A 24,015-nucleotide genomic window follows, 5' to 3' on the forward strand; every position below is an offset into this window, starting at 1 on the left:
ACGACTGGGTCCCCGAGAGCCACGCGTTAGAGGAAGGGGCTCAGAGCAGAAGGTGCAGGCGGTTGAGGGTATCCAGTCAGTGCAGACCGAGGGGGGGGGGGCTCCCCTCGCTCACAGGCGGTCAGAGCCTTTACTGAGAGCACGTTTGTCAGAATGTCGCCTCCTGACCCTGCCTCCAGAGACAGCCCACCCCACGCCCACTGCATCAGAGCCCCGGACTAGGTCCAGGGGCGCGTGCTTCAGGCTTGCCAGCCGGCTGAGTTGGGGCGCTCCAACTTCGTGAACCGCCGGCCGCGGAGGTTTCCGGAGGAGGAGGCCTGCACCCTCACCCCGAGGCGCCGGTCCCCTGCCTTCCAGCGGTCACTTCGTGGGCTCTTGATGCGAAACGTTAGGCAGCCTTGACCCTACCTGGATGGTGTGGATCCGAGGCCTGGCCTCTGAATGCGTGGAGTATTGGGGCTGGGGCAAAAAGAGTCGCGATGATCCCCTCGGACCCCTCATTTTGTGATCGAAGCCCCCAGAGACGGCAGAGCTTGCTCCTGGCTGTGGAGTTAGCGCCGGAACCGAGTTTCTTGCTGATTCCAGTGGAGTTTCCACTAGCGTGTGGGATTCAAACGAGCTCCCCAAACTATTCCAGAGAAGAATCAGAAAGTGGGAGTAAGGCCTCGGAGGAGAGGGAAGTGGTGGCCTCAGCCCTAGAATGGGGGCTGACCCCCTTAAAAGGGTTTGTTCTATTTTGTCTCAATTTCACATCATAATGGGTGCCTTCCCTGACCTCACTGCAGACTGGCAACAAGAAACCAGGCAGCAGGGAGCAGTGGGGGAGACCAGCCTGGAAGTCCCTGCAGGCCCAGCCCCCCTCCCGTCCCTGGTCACTGTGGCGACTCACACTGCATAGAGCAGCGGTCCCCATCCTTTGTGACCTCAGGGACGGGTGCTCCTATGAGCATCTAATGCTGGATGATCTGAGGTGGAGCTGAGGCGGTCCCCGTCTAGTCACACAGCTCTGGTGGGGAGCATTTAAAACCTCCTGGTGCCTCGAACCAGAAGGTGAGGCAAAACCCAGGACTGCAGAGGGTTCACTTTGCAATTATTAGGACAATAAATAATTACCGTCTAATTTGGCCCTTATCTCCAAGGGAGACTCTAAACTGTTTAAGATAAAAGGGAATTCAGGATGTCACCGAGGAAGCAGGTCGCAGGCAAGGGTGTGTTTGAGGCAGGCAGCATAGACGTTTGCTTCTCGGTTTGTCTCTGGGGCTTATTGGGCTGAATAACCGGCTTCCCAAGCCCAGACAGTAAAGGTGGCAGATTTGCTGCTGGAGCTGTTTGTAGGAATCGCATGTGGAGCTTTTTTTTTTTTTTTTAATTTTAACTATAAAGTAATAATTGACAGATATAATTGTGTAGATTTAGAGTGTAAAATGATATATGATATATATATACACATTGTAGTATGTCGCCAAGGTCAAGGTAATTAACACATCCATCGCCTCATGTAGTTGACACAGTTAACTGTGTGTGTGTGTGTGTGTGTGTGTGTGCACGCATGTGTGTGTATATGTATGTGTCTAGGTGCTTACGATTTACTCTTAGCAACTTTCATGTACAAGTGCCATATTATTAACTGGTCACCATATTCTGCATTAGATCTCCAGAACGTCTCAAAGCTGACAGTTTGTACTCTTTGATCTACATCACTCCATTTTCCCCTTTCTCCAGCCCCTGGCACTCACCATTCTGTTTTGTTTCCACGAAAGCGACATTTAAAAAACTAGATTTCACATATAAGTGATATTATACACTATCTGCGTTTCTTGGTCTGGCTTATTTCACTTAGCAAAATGGCCTCCAGATTCATCGATGTTGCACTTGGCAAGATTTCCTCATTTTTTATGGCTGAAGAATCCTCTCTCTCTTTCTCATATCACATTTTCCTTATCCATTCTTCTGTTGAAGGGCATCGTAGGTTCTTTCCATATCTTGGCTCTGTGAATAATGCTGCAGTAAACATGGGTGGCCAAATCTCTTCGAGAAACTGGTTTCAGTTCCTTCAAATCACAGGAGTGGGATTGCTGGATCATATGGTAGTTCAATTTTTAGGTTTTTGAGGAACTGCCATACTGCTTTTCATAACGGCTGTACAAATTTACATTCCCACCAGCAGCGTATGAGGGTCCCTCTTTCTCCTTAAGAACATTTGTTATCGCGTGTCTTTTTGATAACAGTCATCCTAACAACTGAGTATCAGATGATATCTCGCTGTGGTTTTGATTTGCATTTCTCTGGTAACTAGTAATGTCGAACACCTTTTTATTTACCTTTTGTATGTCTTCTCTGGGAAAATGTCTGTTCAGGGCTTTTGCCCCCTTTTTACATTGAATTGATTTTCGCTGTTGAGTTGTATGAGTTCTTCGTATGTTTTGGGTGTTAACTCCTTACCACACATGTGGTTGACGAATGTTTTCTCCCATCCTGTCGGTTGCCTTTTCCATTTAAGGATCGTTTCTGTGTCTGTGCAGAAACGCTTCAGTTTGATGCAGCCCCACTTGTTTATTTTCGCTTTCGCTGCCTGTGCTTTTACTGTCTTCTCCGAAAAGTCAGGGCCAAGACCAATGCCAAGACTTCCCCCCTGCATTTTCCTCTGGGAGATGATGGTTTCAGGTCTTAGGTTTAAGTCTTTGATCCATTTCGAGTTCATTTTTGTGAGTGGTGTAAGGTAGGGGTCCAGTTTAATTCTTTTACACGTGGATTATCAGTTTTCCCAGCACCACTGACTGAGACTATTCTTTCCCCGTTGTGTGTTCTTCGTGGCCTCGTCAGAGATTAGTTGGCCGCATACGTGTGCGTGGGTTTATGTCTGTGCTCTCCGTTCTGTCCCACTGGTCCTATTCGGCTGTTTTTAGGCCAGTACCATACTGTTTTCACTACTGTAGATTTGTGATGGAGCTTGAAATCAGGAAGTGTGATGCCTCTGACTTGGTTCTTTTTTCTCAAAACGGCTTTGGCTATCCAAGGGTCGTTGGTGGTTCCATATAAATTTTAGGACAGTTTTTCTTTCTAATTCTGTGAAAAATGCCATTAGAACTATGATAGCAATTGCATCGTGTCTGGAGATCACTTTGGATAGTGTGGACGTTTTCACAGTATTTTCCCAGTCCATGAATGTGGAGTATCCTTCCTTTTATTTGTGTCTTCTTCAACCTCTTTCATCAGTGTCTCATACTTTTCAGGGTACGAGTCTTTCACCTCCTCGGTTAAATTTATTCCTAGGTATTTTATTGTTTTCAGTGTTATTACAAATGAGATTGCTCTCTTAATTTCTATTTCAGAGAGTTTGTTGTTAGTGTATAGAGATGCAACTGATTTGTATATGTTGATTTTGTATCCTGATACTTTACTGAATTTATTTATAAGTTCTAACAGATTTTTTTTTTTTCTGGTGGAGGCTTTAAGGTTTTCTGTTTATAAGAACAGAAATGATCTCTGTTGCCTGCAAACAGAGATAACTGTCCTTTTTCCTTTCTGATTTGGATGCTTTATTTCTTTTTCTGGCCTAATCGCTATGGCGAGGACTACCAATTATCCTGTTGAATAGAAATGGCGATAGTGGGCTTCCTTGTCTTGTTCCTGATCTTACAAGAAAGGCCGTTAACTTGTCATCATTGAGTATGGTGCAGCTGTGGGCGTGCCATACATAGCCTTTATTATGTTGAGGAACATTTCTTCTGTCACTAACTTTTTGAGAGTTTTTATCATAAAAGTATATTGAATTTTGTCAAATGCTTTTTCTGTATCTGTGGAAATGATTGTAGGATTTTTTTTTTTTTTGAAGTGAGGCAACCCTTGGTTGACCTCACAGATTGCAAGGACCTTGTCAGCTTACAGTCCCTTATTTTGGGCCTACAGCACCTGGTCTTCCTAGGTGGTCTCTCATCCAAGTACTAACCAGGCCCGACCCTGCTGAGCTTCCGAGCTCAGACAGGATCGGGCTTGTTCAGGGTGGCATGGCTATAGCCGATCGTAGGATTTTTATTCTTCATTCTGTTAGTGTGTATCACATTTATTGATTTGCTTCTGTTCAACCATCCTTGCTTGCATCCAAGGTCGATTGTGGTATGTAAATCATATTAACGTGTTCTTGAATTCAGTCTGCTAGTATTTTGTTGAGGATTTTTATATCCATGATCTTTAGGGATATTGGTCTGTAATATTTTCCTCTTGTGTCCATGTCTGGTTTTGGTATCAGGGTAGTGCTGGTCTTGTAAAATAAGTTAGGAACTGTTCCGTCCACTTCAGGTTCTTTTTCTTTTTTTTTTGTAGGAGAGTTTGAAAAGGATTGGTATTAATTGTTCTTTAACTGTTTGGTAGAAGTCACATGTGAAATCATCTAGTCTTGGGCTTTTATTAGTTGGGAGATTTTTATTACTGATTCATTCTTGCTCATTACTGGTCTGTTCAGTAAAAAAGGAGAAAGAGACAGAAAACTTATTTAAAATATAAAGGCTCTAACTTCCCAAATTTGAGATGTGGCCATCCAGGTACATGAAGCTCAAAGGTCCCCTAACACATACAACCTGAAGAGATTTCCTCCTCTGACTGGATAGCATCAAGAGATCTATTTCTAAGTTCTCAGATTCTTTCTTCTGCCTGATTGAGCCTAATGTTGAAGCTATCAATTGCATTTTTCATTTCATTCATTGTATTCTTCAGCTGCTCGTGTGAGGCGACCTCACACAATAGCACATTGTGACAACGTGGGTGGCCTCACTTGGACCGGTCTCTTTGGTCTGTGGGATTAGCACAGCGTCTGGGTCCTGGGGCGCAGGTGCATCTCGGGTGATGGCGGCACTGGTGTCTAAGATGCAGGCTCATGCATGTCTTCCGTGGAGCCAAGGGGTGGGTCCCTGGGTCTCACCGCAGTCACTCCCGCCGGGACCTGGGAGGGCAGAGTGTAGCCGCGGGTCCAGGGTCAGGGGGTCGGGTGCAGTAGCGGCACAGCCCGTGGATGGCAGGTCAAAGTCCGAAGCCCCACGTGGCAGTGGCGGCCCGGCAGCAGCACGTCCCGGGTAGCGGCTCGTTTCAGCCGCGTGTTAGGATCCACGGAGCAGGGCGCGGAGCAGGGGCAGGGCTCTTGGCAGACAGTGCGGAGCTTTGACCTGGGACCCGGGGCCAGGGCTCAGGATAGAAGCAGCACACACAGCCTCACAATGATGGTTCATAGCCGCGACCCGGACCTGGGGTGGCGCTCAGGGCAGTGCCATGGCGAAAGCATGGCCTGGGGCATGGGGGTGGGGCTCAGGGCAGCACAGGCTGCCCTGGTCAAGGTGAGACTAAACTGTGACCTGTGACTGAGGGCCGAGCTCTGGGTATGGCCGCTCCCTTCTGCGTGGTGAGGCGCCGTGAGGTCTCCGTCCCAGGGAGCAGGGCATAGCAGCCACGGGGTGCTCGAGGTCTTACCCCAGCGTGGGTGACCTCCGTAGCAAAGGCTGCAAACACGCACAGTGCCGAGGCTTGTGGGGTTCCCCTGCTCTCCTTTCCCCGTGTGGTGAGATTCCTCTGGGGGGAGGCCCCTGGCCTCAAGCTGGACTCTTCCACGCGGCCTTCTCCGTGTTGGAGCTCTGTGGGATTTTTGCTGCTGATCACTGTAGTCCAGCGCTTTCCCTGAGCTATTTTTGTTGGTTTGTAGTTGTTTATTGTTTTGTGGTTTTTGTGGGGGCGATGAGCATTGGGACCTCCTGGCCCTCTGTCTTGCCAGACCACCTCTCTCTCATGTGTAGAGCTTTAAAACGACCGAGATGGGGGCTCCCATCCCAGATAGCCTGATTGAATTGTTCTGGAGTGTGCCAAGTTCTCGGGGTGGGGGGGGGGCGAAGCTCCCAGGTGACTCTGACGCTTGCTGTAGCTCCCTTTCTGAGCCCCCGGGCTGTAGGTCCAAGTTGCTTTGACTTCTCTCAGCTGGAACATTCTGGTTTTCCAAGGGCTACAATTACAATAGGCAGGCTAGAGAGTGACAGTTGCTATGCAACTACACCAGTTTATGCTGCCTAAACAGTCTTTTAAATAGTACCAATCCACATTGAGCACAGATTAATCCAAAGCTCAAGGGCTTTAACGTCTGGTTCAGCCAGTGCAGTTAAATGTGCGTGGCCAGACCTCTCAGGGGGCTCGGACACGTTCGTTCTTTTCACGGGTCTCCTTTTGAAACGAGCCACACCTGTAAGGGTCCCAGGTGTCTGGGTCTCTTCCTGAAAAACGCAAAGTGGATCTCTGGATCGCTGTGGGACTTTGCAGGGAGCTTGAGACACTTCCACTTTTGTACACTTGATGGCACGAGAGGACTGTCCGGCTGAAGACGCCTGACTTGCAGCTCCAACAAAATCAGGCCGCAGTGCCGGTTTTCTTCACCTCCAGCATTAGTGGGATCCGCAGGATACAAAAACAACGCTATGTGTTACCACTAGGATAGAATGCAGACGTTATAGTCTCCTGTGGGCCGTGAGACCTCCGTGGGTGAGAAACACGGGCAGATAAACATTAGATCAAGGCGACAGCTGCCAGAGAAGGCACTGGCCAGGTGTGGTGGGCTCAGAGGAGAGGGCAGGTGATCAGATGCAGGAACTGCCCTGCCTCTGCCTGCGGGCGGCCATAAACCAATGTCCATATTTAGCACCCTCTTTTGAGAAAGAGCATTGCTCACACCAGGGAGCAGGTTTTAATCTCTGTCATTGTTAGCAGGGAGACTCAGGTCCCAACATGTAGGCAAACAGGAAGGGTCACTTTGAAGGAGTTTAAATTAACCACCCACACAAAGGAAGGAGCTCTAGCCCTGTGAGCCCTCTCCTGCAGATGCTTCTGGAATTAGAAAGTGGTGCCTTGCGCGGAGAGCTGGAAGGGAGCTATTTCTTCGGGGCGGGAGGAGGGCCGATGTGGAGGTGGTGGTCGGCGTGGGTCTGAGCCGGGGCAGGGCTTTGCCGTAGAGCAGAGACGACACCCGACAGGCTCCAGATCCCCAACGGCTGATGGGTGACGGGAGGTGACCTCACACGACGGCGCAGAGTGAACACGCGGGGGGCCTCATCTGGCCCGATCTCCTCGCCTGCCGGACTTTCACGGTGCCTCTGTTATCCGACCTCAGGTCAAGACGAGCGCGGCTCGCAGACGTGGGGCGCCGTCGTCCTGGGTCCCGCTGCCGGCGCCCATCTTTTCCTGCTCGTCTTGCCGCTCGTGCAGAGTTTGGCTGTGCCTCGAGCGGATGCCTGTTTTCTCCTTGGCATTTCCATTCCAGAGCTTGCTAGCAAGCCCTGGACGAGGCCCTTGCTGCAGTTTTGAAGGTTTCCCCCCTTTAATCGGAAGAGCAAAGAAAACTGCAAACGACTGTGGATCTGGTGGGAGTTGCTTTGCTGGTGGCAGCTGCCGTGGGAAGCATCTTGCCGAAGCGCGTTCGGGTTGGGATAACGAGCTGCGTCTGCTAGGGTTCCGTGCTCGGGGCAGGTGGCCGCAGCACAGCCCCGGGGCGGGCGCCATGGTTCCCAGGGACACAGCCGTCAGCAGAAGTATGTGAGAGGAAGTCTTCTGTCTCCTCACTCGGAATGCAGTGTCTCTGCTCAGGCAGGAGCAACATACTGGGAACCATGAGAATCCATCTTCCTTCCATAGGGGAGGCCACTGCCACCAAAAGATGTCCCCCAGGAAGCTGAGAAAGTGCTGTCAGTGTCTTTTACTGGGGTCACTTGCCCTAGAACCCAGCTCCCCAAAGGGCAACTGCAGACCAACAGCATCAGCGACCTGGGGAGTGTGTTAGAAACGCAGACTCTCAGGCGCCAGCCCGGGCGGGCCGAATCGGAGCCCGCCTTGTGACGAGTGCGTCTGCATGTGGAAGTTGGACAAGCTGTGCCTCAGGACGCGTCCACGTGGCATTTCCGGGGACTGCGTAGCCACTGGGGGCCAGCCTGGCACCCGATGGATGGGTGCCCCCCCCCCAGGCTGAGTCCAACAATCCCAGCAGGTGAAGAAAGCCCGGCTCACGGGTCAGCCGGCAAAGTCTGTTTCCTGCCCAAGAGCACAGACCGGGCTGAGCTCAGTCGCGTCTAAGTGCTTTTGCTGTAGCATCTTTGCAGCAGACAGTTTTTTTGCAGTAACTAATTGGGCACGAGACAATTTTGCCATAAGAAAAAGAAGGTAACTGGTCGACAGTTTCTTGGGGGGGCGGGGGTGGGGGTTTGGCTTCGTTTCTTTATTGACGAAGTGCTCTCAGTTGCTCCCGTTCTTATATCACATGTAAATCTTGTGCGGCTTTACAGTTAGTGGTCCCTTCAGTGACGACCTTAAAATAGCATTTCTTCCAGATAGTGATGCTTCGCCCCTAGAGCTGGTTTGTTATTTTGAAAGCCCATTACACTGGGAGGGGGAGGCGAGGCCGAGGGCCTTCTTGGAGGGCGCAGAGTTGAACCCCCATGTCCCCGAGCACGGAGGCGAGTGCTTGGGTCCAGTCCGCAAAACAAGGCCACGAAGCTGCACACGTTGTGAACGTTGTGTATTTTGTATTTCGCAACAAAATCTTCTTCATTTCGTTATTCATTTTTTTTTCGTGTTTTATTAGATGTCTCTCTTTCGTACTTCGTGATTTTGTCTCTTTTACGGCAAAGCTGCCTCGCGGCCAGTCAGTTACGTGGCGGGAACGGTTGCCGCAAGGACGCGGCACGTGGCTCGCAGTCCTGGTCTGCTTGATGCCACGTGAGCTGCCTCCCCGCACAGCTTCCTTCCGGGCGTTTCCATGGGCCACCCCCCGATTCCCTGTGTCGCCGAGGTCAAGTGTAGGGGCGGGCTTCGTCGGGGTCTTATGGACCGAGGTGGCGGCAGTGGGGACAGACTTCTTTTTCCTGGTCTTCGGCCGTCCGTAGATTCTGGGACAGGAGGACCTCAGGAGAGGAGGAAGCTTCAGGGAGACGGGGCGCGGGGAGGACCAGGCCGGGCCTGTGCTGTCCTGCGGCTTTGGTTCCCTGGGGGGGGGGAGCTGACGTGCTCCAGGCTCCCGGGCCCCGCCTGGCCGGGCTGCGGGCGTTCTGGTCCGGCCAGGCCGGTTGCAGGCATCGTTCCCGCCTGTAGCTCAGGGTCGTGCAGAGTGACGGGAGCAGCAGCCGGTGTCCTTGCCTTTGTTTATTATCTGCCTTTTTTTCTTTCCTTTGTGAGGGGGAAAAAAGAGCTGATTCCCCTTCGAGGGACATGAAAACTCAGATTTGTCTTCCTGTCCTATTACTGTCAAACGAAAGTCATCTTAGAACTCACGATCACACGGGGGTCCTTCGCTGGCAAGAAGAGAGGCCTTACCTTCCTGAACGTATAACTTACAGTACGTTCTCAGCAGACCAAGAAAAATGCCTTTTATCAGGTTCCGGTGTTTTCCTCCCACTGTTTTATTTCACTTACAGCATCACTCAGGCCCAAATGGTATTTGTCAGGAGTAATTGGCAGGCGCTGGAGGCTGTGTTCAGGGCTGCTCGAATGGAAAAATCTCAAAGCTGTTGTCCATGTTGGAAGAAAACATTACATTTGATCTTTTTTTTTTTTTTTTTATGATTTCTGCAGACGTGCTGCATGTCTGCATTCTTTAGCCTTATAACCCCTTTACACCTGAGGGGGGAACAGACGGCCGGAAGCAGCAGTTCACAGGTAATTTCCCGTGCGCCCGAGAAGCAACCGCAACACACGAGAAGTCCCTTGCAGAACACCCCCCGATTTGTTTTTGTTAACTGCCTCGCGAAGCCCGTGCCGGTCCGCAGGTCGTCGTACACCGAATCATGGTCTCAAGCTTCCCGTTTCACGTCCGCTTCTACCTGGCTGTCTGTTCTTCCGGAGGAAACCGCGCCTAAGGACGGTGGCGGCCGCCCGCGAATGTCGTCGCGCCCTCTCTCACATCCCCGTCCGTAAGCGACGTGCTCGCCCGTGCAGGACACCGTGCAGCCCGCAGGTGAGCCTCACCTGACCCGCCCGGGGCCCGGAGCGCGCAGTCACGGGACCGAGTGGTGCGGTGAGCGGAGACCGCGTCCCCCGCACCCTCAGCCTTCACGCCCTCCCGTCCTGCCTGCGTTGCGTCCTAGGTGCACAGCACGGTGCCATAGTTCGGAGGCGTTTTAAGGTCACACGGCCCAGTGTAAAGACACCTTCCCCCGCGTTCCGCGTGTCTGTCCCGTAAGGAAAGGACGGCGCAGTGACGGGGTTCAGAGCTCGTCTCTACCGCACTGGGGTGGTTCTGGGTGATAATGCACATGAAGCGTCACTTCGAGGTGTGGGAAACTGGGTCAGAGGTCGGTAAACTACAGCCAGCCCCTATTTTTGTAAATAAAGTTTTTTTTTTTTTTTTTTTTTTTTAATTCAAGCTTTTTAAAATTGTGGTAAAAGACGCATAACATAAAATTCGCCATTTTAACCATTTTGAGTGTACAATTCAGTGGCATCGAGTACACCGTTGTGTAACGGTCACAACTATTTCCAAAACCTTTTTTATTACCCTAAACAGAAGTTCTGCTTCCATGACCCAGTGGCTTCCTGTCCCCTGTCCCCCCAGCACCTGCCGTCTACTTTATGTCTCTAATCCGTCTAGTCTAGATATTTCATGCGAGGGGAGTCATCTAACATTCGTTGTGTTGTGTCTGGTTTATTTCACTTAGCATAATGCTGCAGAGGTTCATCCGTGTTGGAGCATGTGGCAGTATGTCACTGCTTCCTGCCTGGCCTGCTTTATTGACATATAATTGGCTATTAAGCATTGTATGCATTTAAGGTGTACACTCGATGCTTTGGTATACTTATATATTATGAAATAATCACCACAGTCGAGCTAATTAACATATCCATCACCTCACATAGTTACCGTTAATTTTTTTTTTTTTTTTGGTGATGACAACACTTATTATTTACCCTCTTAGCCCATTTCAAGTAGACAATACCTGTTGTTGACTATAACCCAGTAGTGTACATTACATCTCCAGAATTTGTTCATCTTGGGTCATTGCTTATTTTTATTATTGTGGTAAAAGCACATAACTTAAAATTTATTATCTTAACCATTTTTAAATGTACAGAGCTGGGCAACAGATCTCTAGAACTTTTCAACCTGCAAAACAAACTCTGTACCCGTAGAATAACAATTCCCCATTTTCTTCTCCCTGCTGCCCCCGGGAACCGCCATGCTACTTTTTGTTTCCGAGGATTTAACAGTTGAGTGGAGTCAAGTAGTATATGTCCTTTTGTGACTTAGCATAATGTCCTTAAGATTCATCCGTGTTGTAAGATGTGACAGGATTTCCTTTCTTATGGCTGAATAATATTTCCCCATGTGTATATACTATGTTTTGTTTATCCATCATTTGGTGGTCTCTTGGGATGTTTCCGCCTCTTGTCTATTGTGAGTAATGCTGCTATGAACACATATCTGAGTCTTTGCTTTCACCTCCTTTGGGTATATACCCAGGAGTGTGTAAATAAAGTTTTATTGTAATACACAGCCATGTTTGTTTGTTTGCTGATTGTCTATGTCTGCTCTAACCTTATAACAGCAGAGTTGAGTAGTCGCGATAGACCATAGGGCTCACGAAGCTGAAAACATTTACTGTCTGGCCCTTTATAGAAACTGCTTGGTGACTCCTGCTCTACAACATACTTTCTGTGATGATTCTGTTGGAGAGTTCCTTCTCTTAGTCTGGTTTTTAACTGTTTTTTTTGTTTGTTTGTTTGTTTTTTTTTAACGAGGCCTTGTTATTTGCCTGGTTTTTGATACCCACAGAATGATTGCACTGGGCATGCGGCAACCACATCTGGGTCCTAACACATCTGCTGTCCTCCCAGGGGCTGGACGGACAACAATGACATCCTGCTTTTTTGCTCTCTTTAAATCTAGAGCAAGTATTGTCTGTGCTGTGATAACAATTCCCCCATCCTGCTCCAACACAAATGTATAAACGTCTTAGGGCTGTTGTAACAAATTGCCACTAACTTAATGGCTTATAACAGTAGAATTTTATTCTCTCACAGTCCTGGAGGTTAGAAGTCTGAAACTGAGTTGTCAGCAGAGGTGGTGCCTTCCAAGGGCCCTCAGGGACGGTGTGTTCCAGGCCCCCTCCCAGCTTCTGGGAGCTGCCAGCAGTCCTCAGGGCTCCTTGGCTTGTAGCTACATCACCAGTTGTTGGGAGCTGCGCCCTTGGTTTCTCAAGCCCTCAGGCTGTGAGAACCAAACCCATGATAAACAAGTCTTTCCGAGAAGCTGGCTGACCACCAAAGGTGCTGATAGTCTCCTGCTCTCCCCCCCACCTCGTACTTCCCCCTGTCCTTACCGCTCCTCACACCACCAGCTGAAGACCAATCATATTGCAACAGGTACCCTTTGCCTGCCCCCCCTTTGTTCTTGCCGTATAAATATGTTTGTTATCCAAAAATAAAATTTGAGGCTTGATCAGAATACTGTCTTGCCTCCACTCTTTTCTCTCGTCCGTGTCACCCCTCTTTAGGTTGGGTTCTCCTCGGTTCTCCCACCAAATAACCGGTCCCGCGGGCGGGGCAGGTGGCGCCCAACGTGGGGCCCGAGTGCAGAACCCTTACCCAGGCGGACTACGAAATAACAGAGGCTGCAGCTCGTTAAGGAGAAGTTTTTCAGAGAAGAAGTTTTTCAGGGAAGACTGCCTTTCACCGCTCATGGAAGGTCCTCGTCTTCGGCTCACCGGAGATCGCCGTCTTCGGTGAGTGTTCATCCGCCTTAGTTTAGTTTCGGCACGGACTGCTAGGATCATAAGTAACAAATTTTAAACGGAGAAAAGAGTTGAGCATAAACTCCCTCTGTCTTCTCTTGGTCCTCTTGTCTTTTCCTTTTTTTTCAAAGGATTTGGGACTTTTCTCTCTAGCCCGCTTCTCGGCACAAGCCGTCCACCCCTGAGGTTAGAGGCTGCTTTTTCTGAGTTGGGAGAATACAGTGTGTCAGTCGACTTTAAGGCAGAAGTCGTCCACTCAGAGGGCATCCCGGTCGTAGACCTCTCCCTCCGCCCTGGAGAGAGCGGTAGGTCTGCGATTCGCCTCTTGAGAGCCGTGTTGGCGGATTATACCAACCGACTGCCCACGTCGAGACCTCTGGTATAATCCCTCCTCTGCCGCCTCTGTAAAAGAGCCTTGTCTATGCCCAAAGGCACAGCCGGCGGGACGTCCGTAGGCAACGCACCCCAGGGGGTCCGTGTTAGCGGATTGTACTAACCGGCTGCCCACGCGGGAGAGAAGTTAAGTTCCCTTCTCCTCCTTTTTGCCTTGATACCTATGTTCACTTCCTCAGTTCCTATCCCTCTTTCTTTTTAGATAAATAAAACAAAGAAAAATGGGACAAACCTTGTCCAGAGAAGCACAATTCATAAAAGACTTAAAATGCTCATTCAAGGAGCGAGGAATCCGAGTAAAAAAGAAGGATTTAGTCAAATTTTTTCTCTTCATTGATGAAGTCTGTCCCTGGTTCATAGTTAATGGACCTGAAATCCATCCAAAAAAATGGCAAAAGGTAGGCAGAGACTTAAACGATAAGTTACAAAAGGAAGGCCCTGATGCCGTCCCCGTCGCTGCTTTCTCTTATTGGGGACTAATTCGAGATATTGTAGAAACCGCCTCCGATGACCCCGAAAAACGACAACTCTTGTCAGTAACGGAGTACTGCCTTAAACCGCTGTCTCGCTCAGCATCCGTTGCTCCTCTTCCCACTGAGAAGCCCCCCTCTAGATGTCCCTCAGTCGTTATAGACATGAGCGATCCCTCTCCAACTAAAGGCATATACCCTTCTTTGCCCACAGAACATCCCCCTTCTCCTAAAAGTCCTCTTACCAATCCCTTACTGACTAAAAGACCACTCAATGACCCCTTAGATCCTGGTGATGCCGCCACCTTAGAAGATGAGGCCGTACGATATCGTAACCCAGATTGGCCTTCTACTTGCCCACCCTACAATCCACAGTTCTGTGCGCCTGTTCTGCCATTCCCCGCCTCCAACGGCAACAATCTTTCACAAACCAAAGATAAGCTTGCTGCACAGATGGCCGAGATAGAGAGCAAACTAGCCTCCTTTCAGGCTGCTTTACAAGAGACTGTCCTTACCGCCCAACGCTTGCCCATAAAACCCTCTAAAAACCCCAAACCAAAAACCCTCACCTTCCCTGTCATCACCCGATCCCAACGACCTGAATCTCCTACCTCTAACACCGCTGATCCCCCTGATGCCCCTGAAGGTGGAGAGGACACTGCTGACAATAATGATGAGGAAGAAAGCAGTGACGACGAACTCCCTCCCCCCGCCCCGGAGCGTAAAGAGTTCCATAAATTACAGTTCAAAAACTTAAAAGAACTAAATACAGCTGTCAGGACTTATGGACCTAATGCTCCTTACACCTTATCTGTCCTCGAAACACTGTCTCGAGGGGGACACCTTCTCCCTTGTGAATGGCTCCGCATAGTCCAGGCTGTCCTCACCCGTGGCCAATATCTAACTTGGCGGGCTGATTTCTGTGACCGCTGCCAGACTATAGCCGCTAATAATCTTAAAAATCCCCGCTCTCATTCTTGGACCTTTGAAAAACTTACTGGTCAGGGGACATATGCCACTGAAGAGCGACAACGAAATCTCCCTATTGGACTCCTTTCTCAGACACATAATGCCGCTCTTGGGGCCTGGAGAACTCTTCCTAGTTCTGGCACCCCCACCACACCACTCACCAAGGTTATCCAAGGTCCCCAGGAAGATTACAGTGAATTTGTCAGTCGCCTTCTAGAGGCTGCTGAGCGCGCTCTAGGAAGCGACGCCGCTAATGACAGGTTAGTCAAACAATTGGCTTTTGAAAATGCTAACGCCTCCTGCCGAGCCGTCCTCAGGGGTAAGACCCGGGACAAGACGCTCGATGAAATGCTTCGCTTGTGCCGAGACGTTGATCCATTTACTTCCAAGGTATCTCAGGCCATTCATCTAGCGGTTGGTGCTGTAATCCAGGCCAACCCTGGCCAACAAAAAAATTGTTTCAAATGCGGTCAGCCAGGGCACTTTGCCCGTCAATGCCACGGTTCCTATGACAAACCCAGGGTTCAGGGCCCTTATAATAAAGGACCTTCTCCTCCCTCGACACCTTGCCCTGTTTGCAAAAAGGGCCGACACTGGGCTAGAGACTGCCGCTCCACCACCGACATACTCGGTAACCCCATCACTCGCCAGCAGGGAAACGGGCAGAGGGGCCAGCCCCGGGCCCCTCAGCCAATCCCTTTTCTCAGGGCCTCGGGGAACAGCCAGATAGAACATACTCAGCCCCTACCCACCCTTCCCCAAAATCAGTCCATTCCCTTTACAGGGCCACCCCAGGAAGCGCAGGACTGGACCTCTGTGCCTCCTCCGACATCATATTAGAGCCCGATAGCGGGACTCAGGTGATCCCCACAGGCGTTTTTGGGCCCCCTCCCCCTAAAACATTTTTTCTTATCCTTGGAAGGGCCTCCTCTACCTTGCAGGGCATCACCATTTTTCCCTCTATTGTTGACAGTGATTATTCCGGGGAGATAAAGATATTAGCCAGTAGCTCCAGAGGCCCACTTTATATACACCAAGGTCAACGCCTTGCTCAGGCTCTACCCCTACCCCTCGACACATCTAATCCTTCCCTAGGGCCTTCCCGAGGGACGTCTACGCCTGGTTCCTCTGATATTTTCTGGATCCAGCAACTTTCTCGGGAACGCCCATACCACACACTCAAAATCAATGGCAAAGAATTCAAGGGCATCCTTGACACGGGCGCTGATTCTACAGTGCTTGCAAAGGCCTCCTGGCCTTCTTCCTGGCCTTGCCAGCCCTCTCTTACTCATCTCCAAGGCATAGGACACTCTCAAAACACCTTACAAAGCTCTCAACTCCTCACCTGGGAAGACCCTGATGGAAACACTGGTCAGGTCCGCCCCTTTATTGTCCCCGGGCTTCCCGTGAATCTGTGGGGTCGCGACATATTGAGCCAGATGGGAGTTTTAATGTTCAGTCCCTCAGCTACCGTTACTCATCAAATGCTAAACCAAGGGTTCATCCCGGGCAAGGGCCTTGGAAAAAATAATCAGGGTATTACCGTTCCCATAGAGGCCGAACACAGGGCCCCACGGACAGGCTTAGGGTACGACATCAAAAATTTTTCGTGAGGGCCGTTGCTCCCCCTGCACTCCAGGCAGATAAAATCACGTGGAAGAGCAACCACCCTGTCTGGATCGATCAATGGCCCTTGCCCCGTCATAAACTTTCAGCGGCCACACAGTTAGTGCAGGAACAGTTAGATGTTGGCCACATTGAACCATCTACCTCCCCTTGGAACACTCCCATCTTTGTTATACAAAAGAAAGGGGGTAAATGGAGACTTCTTCAAGATCTCAGAGAAATCAATAAGACCATGGTTCCCATGGGGGCGCTCCAACCAGGGCTGCCGTCCCCCGTTGCAATACCTGCAGGATATCATAAGATAGTCATAGATCTAAAAGACTGTTTTTTCTGTATCCCTTTACATCCAGAGGACAGAAAACGTTTCGCCTTTAGCCTCCCAGTTGTTAACTGCATAGGACCCTCCCCAAGATTTCAATGGAAGGTTTTGCCTCAGGGTATGGCAAACAGTCCTACCCTTTGTCAAAAATTTGTTGCCCAGGCCATTGATCCGTTTCGCCTTACACATCCCGACCTATACATTGTCCATTATATGGATGATATTCTCCTGGCAGGCTCTGATATTGCCATCTTGCTTGAAACCAGCCATAAATTAGTTGATGCTCTTCAAGATCTAGGACTACAGATTTCCCCAGAAAAGGTCCAATTACAGCCCCCTCTCCTCTTCTTAGGTTTCGAGTTACACCCTTCTAAGGTCCTTTCACAAAAGGTTGAATTAAGGAAAGACTCTTTACAGACCCTCAATGATTTCCAACGCCTGTTAGGTGATATCAACTGGCTTCGCCCATATCTAAAGTTGACCACCGGAGATTTAAAGCCCCTCTTTGACATTCTCCGAGGAGATCCTGATCCCTCTTCTCCACGCACCCTGACGCCTGAGGCAGCCTCGGCCTTAAACTTAGTTGAAAAGGCCATTTTAAATCAAAATATCTCATACTATTCCCCTGCCTGTGCCCTGTGGCTACTAATTCTTCCCACAACCTTCACGCCTACGGGTGTCCTGTGGCAAAACAAACCCCTATATTGGCTTCATCTGCCAGCTACTCCTTCTAAGATACTTCCTGTCTACCCTTCCCTTATCGCACAAATACTTAAAATGGGGCGCGAAAGCTCCCTAAAGCTTTTTAACAAAGACCCTGATATCATTGTTGTGCCCTATGAAACAGCTCAGGTCAAATGGCTACTACAAACATCAGATGAATGGGCTGTCAATTGTATTTCATTTCAAGGAAAGATAGATAATCATTACCCTGCTGACAAACTCATACAATTCCTTAAAAACCAGGCTGTAGTTTTCCCTTCCCTGACCAAGAGCCGTCCTATTCCACAAGCCCCTTCTGTTTTCACAGATGGCTCCTCTTCAGGAATTGCTGCCTTTAGTATTAATGGACAGCTTACTAAGATCAGGACCGACTACTTGTCCGCACAGCTTGTAGAACTTTTTGCAGTTGTTCAAGTCTTTAAGACTCTCCCTAATAGTCCTTTTAATTTGTTCACCGATAGTGCTTATATAAGTCAATCAGTTCCCCTTCTGGAGACCGTCCCTTTTATTCGACCCTCCACTAATGCCTCCCCCTTATTCTCAGAACTCCAAAACCTCATCCTCGCCAGATCTCATCCCTTTTTTATAGGGCACATCCGTGCTCACTCAGGTCTCCCTGGCCCCCTAAGTACTGGTAATGATCTTGTTGATAGAGCCTCTCGAGAAGTTTCCAACCTTGTTATGGCTATATCTTCTACTGACCCCATTCAACAAGCTCAACAGGCTCATCAGATACACCACCTAAATGCCCGGACTCTTCGCCTTTTATTCTCCATTACTAGGGAACAGGCACGCCAAATAGTGCGCCAATGTCAGGGGTGTCTTACTCTACTACCTGAACCCCATCTTGGCGTCAATCCTCGCGGCCTTACTCCTGGAGAACTGTGGCAAATGGATGTTACTCATTTCAGCCCTTTTGGTAAACTGAAATATATACATGTTTCTATAGATACCTTCAGTGGCTTTCTCTGTGCAACCCTACAGTCTGGAGAAGCCACCAAACATGTTATCAGTCATATGATTTCATGCCTTGCCTTTCTACCATTACCTAAAACTCTCAAGACTGATAACGGCCCAGGCTACACCAGTACTTCCTTTAAACAATTTTGTGCTCAACTAAATATCAAACATATTACAGGCATTCCGTACAACCCCCAGGGCCAGGGCATTGTTGAAAGAGCACACCAGACTTTGAAGAATATGCTTACAAAACTTCAACACTCCAAAGGTATCCTATACCCCCCACACAACAATAATAAGACCTTGCTAAATCATGCCCTTTTTGTCCTTAATTTCCTGACACTCGATAATGATGGAAAGTCTGCAGCCGACCGATTTTGGCACCCTACTACTGCAAACTCTTATGCACAAGCCCTGTGGAAAGATCCTCTGACATCAAAATGGAATGGTCCCGACCCCGTCCTTATCTGGGGCAAGGGACATGCATGTATCTATGATTCTAAAACACAAAATGCCCGATGGCTGCCTGGGAGGCTAATAAAACTCATCAACCCACCAGGGGAACTGTCCCCTGAGAAAAATGTATAAATGTGTTCTTTTCCAGGTACTTTACAAAAATGTCTCCATTCTCTGCGATATGGCTCGCCATCTTTGGGGCACTCCAAACCGTAAGCGCCTCCTCAAGCTACACACTCTACAACTTCACCTGGATCATCAGAAATCAGGCAGGAGATATTGTCAACACCTCTTCTTCCCTAGCCCCCCAACCGCAGAAAGCCTCCCTTCAAGTAGATCTTTGCCAACTGGCAGCTGGAGGGGACCCTTTATGGGGACTTGCCACAGATTTCCTTCCGCTAGTCAAGGCACCCAATAATTCGGACCATTATCACACCGTTCCAGCCTGCGATTCCCCTTGGGGTCGCACTTCTCTTTGGCTGCAACAAGGGGGATACTATGTCTGTCCCGGCGCTCATAGGCCACGAGGGTTAGATTATAAATGTGGTCTCCAGGCTGATTATTATTGTGCCTCTTGGGGCTGTGAAACCACTGGAGATGTAAGCTGGAAGCCTGCCTCTGACAAGTTCATACAAGTAGAGAGGCTTAATCCTCCCTCTCCTGAAAATGATCTAAACAACATCCCGACATCAGTCTATAAAGCCTGTAGCGACCCAGGGTGGTGCAACCCCCTCCAAATATCTATCATTAAGGCCGACCTGAATGATTGGCAAACCACCCGGAAAAGACATTGGGGCATTCGTGGCTATTTTTCAGGGAAAGATAAAGGAATGCTTTTCTCTATTGAACTTTCTAAAGAAAGTCCCAACAGAAATGCGGCTTACCTGGGACCTAACCCAGTCCTGCGCCAATCCAAAATAGAAGGCACTGCTCCAAAACCTAAACGCTCTGCTCCTAAGCTTACTGCCACACCCCAGCCCAGCCATAAAAAAACCACCCTTTTTCAGCCTACCATCCTGCCTGGGCCTCCTGATTCTTCACAACTTATAGTTGACTTGATCAATGCCTCATTAGAGGCTCTCAGAGACAAAAACAGCACAGCCCATCAAGAATGTTGGATTTGCTTCTCGCCTATCCCTCCTTTTTATGAAGGCATAGCGACCCTTGAACCTCCTCTTTTTACAAATGATAGCGGTGCTTTATTACATACTCAAGACCCCTTTACAGCCCTCACCCTAACATCTATCTCCGGCTTAGGCCTCTGTCTCATAGGACCAGCAATGCGTCCCCCGACCAGCCTAATTCCCATATGTAACCAAACCATGACAATCAATCACACATTCTCATATGTGCTTGCTGCTAGTGGCACTTATTTTGCTTGCTCCTCTGGCTTAACCCCATATGTTTTTACATCCCACTTTTTGACCTCTCGCGATTACTGTGTAGTTGTTGTTTTATTCCCCCGATTTTTTCTCCACGACCCTAATACTTTCCTTCAATTCATAGATCCAGTTGCCACGTCTCGTAACAAGCGTGAGCCTCTCACTGCTATCACCCTTTCTGTCTTGTTAGGTGTCAGTGCCATAGGAGCAGGCACTGGCATTGCTTCCTTAGTCACTTCCAACAACCAATACTTACAACTTCAATCTCTTATTGACAAAGACCTTAATAACCTCAGAGAAGGAATACAAGACCTAAAAGACTCTGTAGCGTCCCTCTCAGAGGTAGTTTTGCAAAACAGAAGAGGGCTTGATCTCCTCTTCCTCAAAGAAGGGGGCCTTTGCGTGGCCCTCAGAGAAGAATGCTGTTTTTATTCTGATAAGACAGGCCTTGTGCAAAATAGCCTTGACAAGGTAAAAAAGAGTCTAGAAAATAGAAAAAGAGCTAGGGAACAACAAGAGTCTTGGTACCAAAACTGGTTCTCTGCCTCCCCTTGGCTTACCACAGTGCTCCCTAGTCTGTTAGGACCTTTCATAGGCTTGCTCTTATTGCTCACTTTTGGCCCCTGGGCGTTCAGGAGAATAACAGATTTAATCAAAAGACAGGTTGACTCGGCACTGTCAAAAGGGCCCACGGTATACTACCAACAAATCTCAATGACAGAGCCCTCGGAAGAAGTCGGCGCAGCCCTAAATTTCTCCACCTTGGCCCAAGAGGGACCTCGACCTTGGTACAGCAGGTTTGGTTGGTGGTAAATACCCCTCTCCCTACGGGGACGACATAAGGGACAGAGAAATGTCTACCTTCACCTTTGATAGACCAAGGAAAGGTATGGGCATCGAGATGGGTGCAGATGCAAAGCTACTGCAAGGGAAGACCCACTAGAGGGTCCCCTCTGTCCTTCCCTGAGAACATACCTGGTTTGCATAGAGGTTGGTATCCAAATCACAATCTAAAACTGGCTCTGCCTCTCCTCCCCAAAAGATACCAAGAGCCAACAATAGATGGGTGTATATAGCCCACGGGAGGAACCAGGTCAATGTTCCCCCACTCGGTTAAGGCCCACCTTTCTAAAATAGAAAGGGAGGAACCAGTGTCTGCCTCCATGGTCTCATTACCTCCTCCCCGTCTCTCCATATCTGTTTCTCCTTCTTTCCTCTGACAGGGACTGGCTGTTAGATTTAGGGGACTCCTGGTTGATCTAGGGTGGTCTCATCTTGAGATCTTTCACTTAATTATATCTGTAACAATCCTCCTTCCATATGAGGCCACCTGCATAGGTGCTGAGACTCTAGCCTTGGGCATTTCCTTTTTGGGGGGCATTGTAGGAGAGGGAAACACTTCTTCTACTCTCTTAGGTTCAGTGACTGGGACCTGTGAACTAAACTGACAAAAGACAAATCCACACGAGAAAGGATTTATTTTGCAAGTGCATAGGGCCTACACAGAAAAAACAAAACAAAACAAAACAAAAACCCAAAATCCCCAAGAAGTAGTTAGGCTAAAGAATTTAGCAATTTTTTTAAAAAGGTGATGAATTGTAGAGAAGTTACTAGACAAAAAAAAAGTGATTAGGTCTTCCGTGGAGAGGGCGAATTGTGGGAAGGTAAATATATAGGGGAAATGAATGGAAGATGAGCACTATTTGGTAAGATTTGTTATTCAGACTCAAGTTGGCAACCTCCAGCGATGGGAGTCTGGCGATAAAAGTTGTTCTTTTCTTCCTGGCATGGGGTTGCAGCGGGAAGGGCACCGTTACAAAGGGAAATTTATGTCCCGATTTTTGGCAGAGAGGAAGAAGGAGCCAGAAAGTTTCCCTTTCAACACTGTTTGATTCACTGCATCACGTGACGGAGACACTCACATCCAGGCTGTAATGATGTGTATGCATCTGATCTCATGATGCATCTCGTGACTGGACTCAGAGTTTCAGAAAATATGGAAAATCTCGTAGGGAAATTAGGCAAATGACCCTGCTTTCTTGGTGACATTTATGAATATATTTACCCACATGTCGAGTCTAAAGCAGCCATGAAATATCTCAAACATTAGTCACTCAAAAACCATTTATTTATTTATTTATTTATTTATTTATTTATTTATTTATTTATTTATTACTTTTCAATTATAGTTGACATTCAATATTAGTTTTAGGTGTACAACATAAAAGACATTTATGTCATTTACAAAGTGATTCCCCCCGATGAGTCTAGTACCCACCTGCCAACGTAAGCAGATATTATAATATTGTTGACTATGTTCCCGGTGCTGTACTTTACAGCCCCATGGCTGTTTGGTAGCTGCCAATGTGTCCTCCTTCATCCATTCCCCCCATTCGTCCAGCCCTTAGCCCCCTCCCATCTGGCAACCAGCTGGTTCTCTGTGCTGTGAGTTTGTTTCTGTTTCGATTATTCATTTATTTTGTTCTTTAGATTCCACATACAAATGAAATTTTATGGTATTTGTCTTTCTCTGTCTGATTTACTTTATTTATCCTCTAGGTCCATTCATGTTGTCTCAAATGGCAGGATCTCATTCTATTTTTGTGGCCGAATAATATTCCATTATATATACGTACCACATCTTTATCCTGTTGTCTATTGATGGACACTTAGCTCGCTTCCACATCTTGGCTATTATATATGAAATCTCCTTCTTTGTTTCTTGTTACAGCCTTTGTTTTAAAGTTTATTTTGTCTTATATAAGTATTGCTACCCCAGCTTTTAAAAAAATTTTTGTTTGCATGAAATATCATTTTTCATCTCTTTACTTTCAGTCTGTGTGTGTCTTTCAATCTCAGGTGGGTCTCTTGTAGGCAGCATATGTATGGGTCTTGTTTTTTTCTCCATTCAGCTACCTTATTTTGTTTGATTAAAACATTTAATACATTTACCTTTAAAATAATTATTGATAGGTATATAGTTATTGTCATTTTATTATTCACATTTTTGGTCTGCTTTTTTCTTCTAAAAGAAGTCTCTTTAACATGTCTTGTAATACTGGTTTGGTGTCTGAGAAGCTCTTTGACCTTCATTCTAAACGATAGCTTTGCTGGATAGAGTGATCTTGATTATAGGTTCTTGCTTTTCATCACTTTGAGTATTTCGTGCCAGTCCCTTCCGGCTTGCAAAGTTTCTTATGAGAAGTCATCTGCCAGCCTTAGGGGAGCTCCCTCGTATGTAACTAGGTGCTTTTCTCTTGGTGCTTTTAGGATCTCTCTTTGTCTTTAACTTTTTAATTTTAATTATGTGTCTTGGTGTGGGCCTCTTTGGGTTCATCTTGTTTGAGACTCTTTGCGCTTCCTAGACTTACAGTTCTGTTTCCTTCACCAGGTTAGGGAGGTTTCCGTCATTATTTCTTCAAAGAGGTTTTAAATCCTTTGCGCTCCCTCTTCTCCTTCTGGTATCCCTGTGATGTGGATGTCGTTACGCTTGACGTTGTCCCAGAAGTCCCTTAAACTATCCTCATGAAAAAATTTTTTTTTATTTTTGCTGTTCTGACTGGGTATTTTCTGCTACGTTGTCTTCCAAATAGCTACCTCAATCTTCTGCTTCATCTAATCTGCTGTCGATTCTACCTAATGTAGTCATCATTTCGGTTATTGTAGTCTTCATTTTTGACTGGTTCTTTTTTACGTTTTTTTTTTTTTTAATCTCCATTTTTATATTTCTTACCTCTTTGTTGAAGCTCTCACTGAGTTTATCTACCCTTCTTCTGAGTTCATTGAGCATCCTTATAACCAATGTTTTGAACTCTGGATCTGGTAGATTGCCTGCCTCCATTTTGTTTAGTTCTTTTTCTGGGGCTTTGTTCTGTTCTTTCATTTGGACATGTTTCTTTGTCTCCTTGTTTTGGCAGCTTCCCTGCGTTCATTCCTATGTATTTGGTAGGGTTACTATGTCTCTTGGTCTTCGT

The 24,015-nt window shown here is 47.9% G+C and overlaps 1 long non-coding RNA gene and 1 pseudogene across 1 annotated transcript; one reads left to right on the plus strand and one right to left on the minus strand.

Annotated features, from left to right (window-relative positions):
• Positions 1-3,900: 3,900 nt before the first annotated feature.
• Positions 3,901-4,019, minus strand: LOC118602435 (annotated as a pseudogene).
• Positions 4,020-12,674: 8,655 nt separating this feature from the next.
• LOC118601766 lies at positions 12,675-19,440 on the plus strand. The gene is made up of 2 exons (XR_004950587.1): positions 12,675-12,734; positions 18,808-19,440. It is a non-coding gene; the product is annotated as an uncharacterized LOC118601766 (long non-coding RNA).
• The last annotated feature ends 4,575 nt before the right edge of the window (positions 19,441-24,015 follow it).

Source organism: Rousettus aegyptiacus, unplaced genomic scaffold (genome assembly GCF_014176215.1).
Source record: "Rousettus aegyptiacus isolate mRouAeg1 unplaced genomic scaffold, mRouAeg1.p scaffold_m13_p_4, whole genome shotgun sequence".
NCBI lineage: Eukaryota > Metazoa > Chordata > Mammalia > Chiroptera > Pteropodidae > Rousettus > Rousettus aegyptiacus.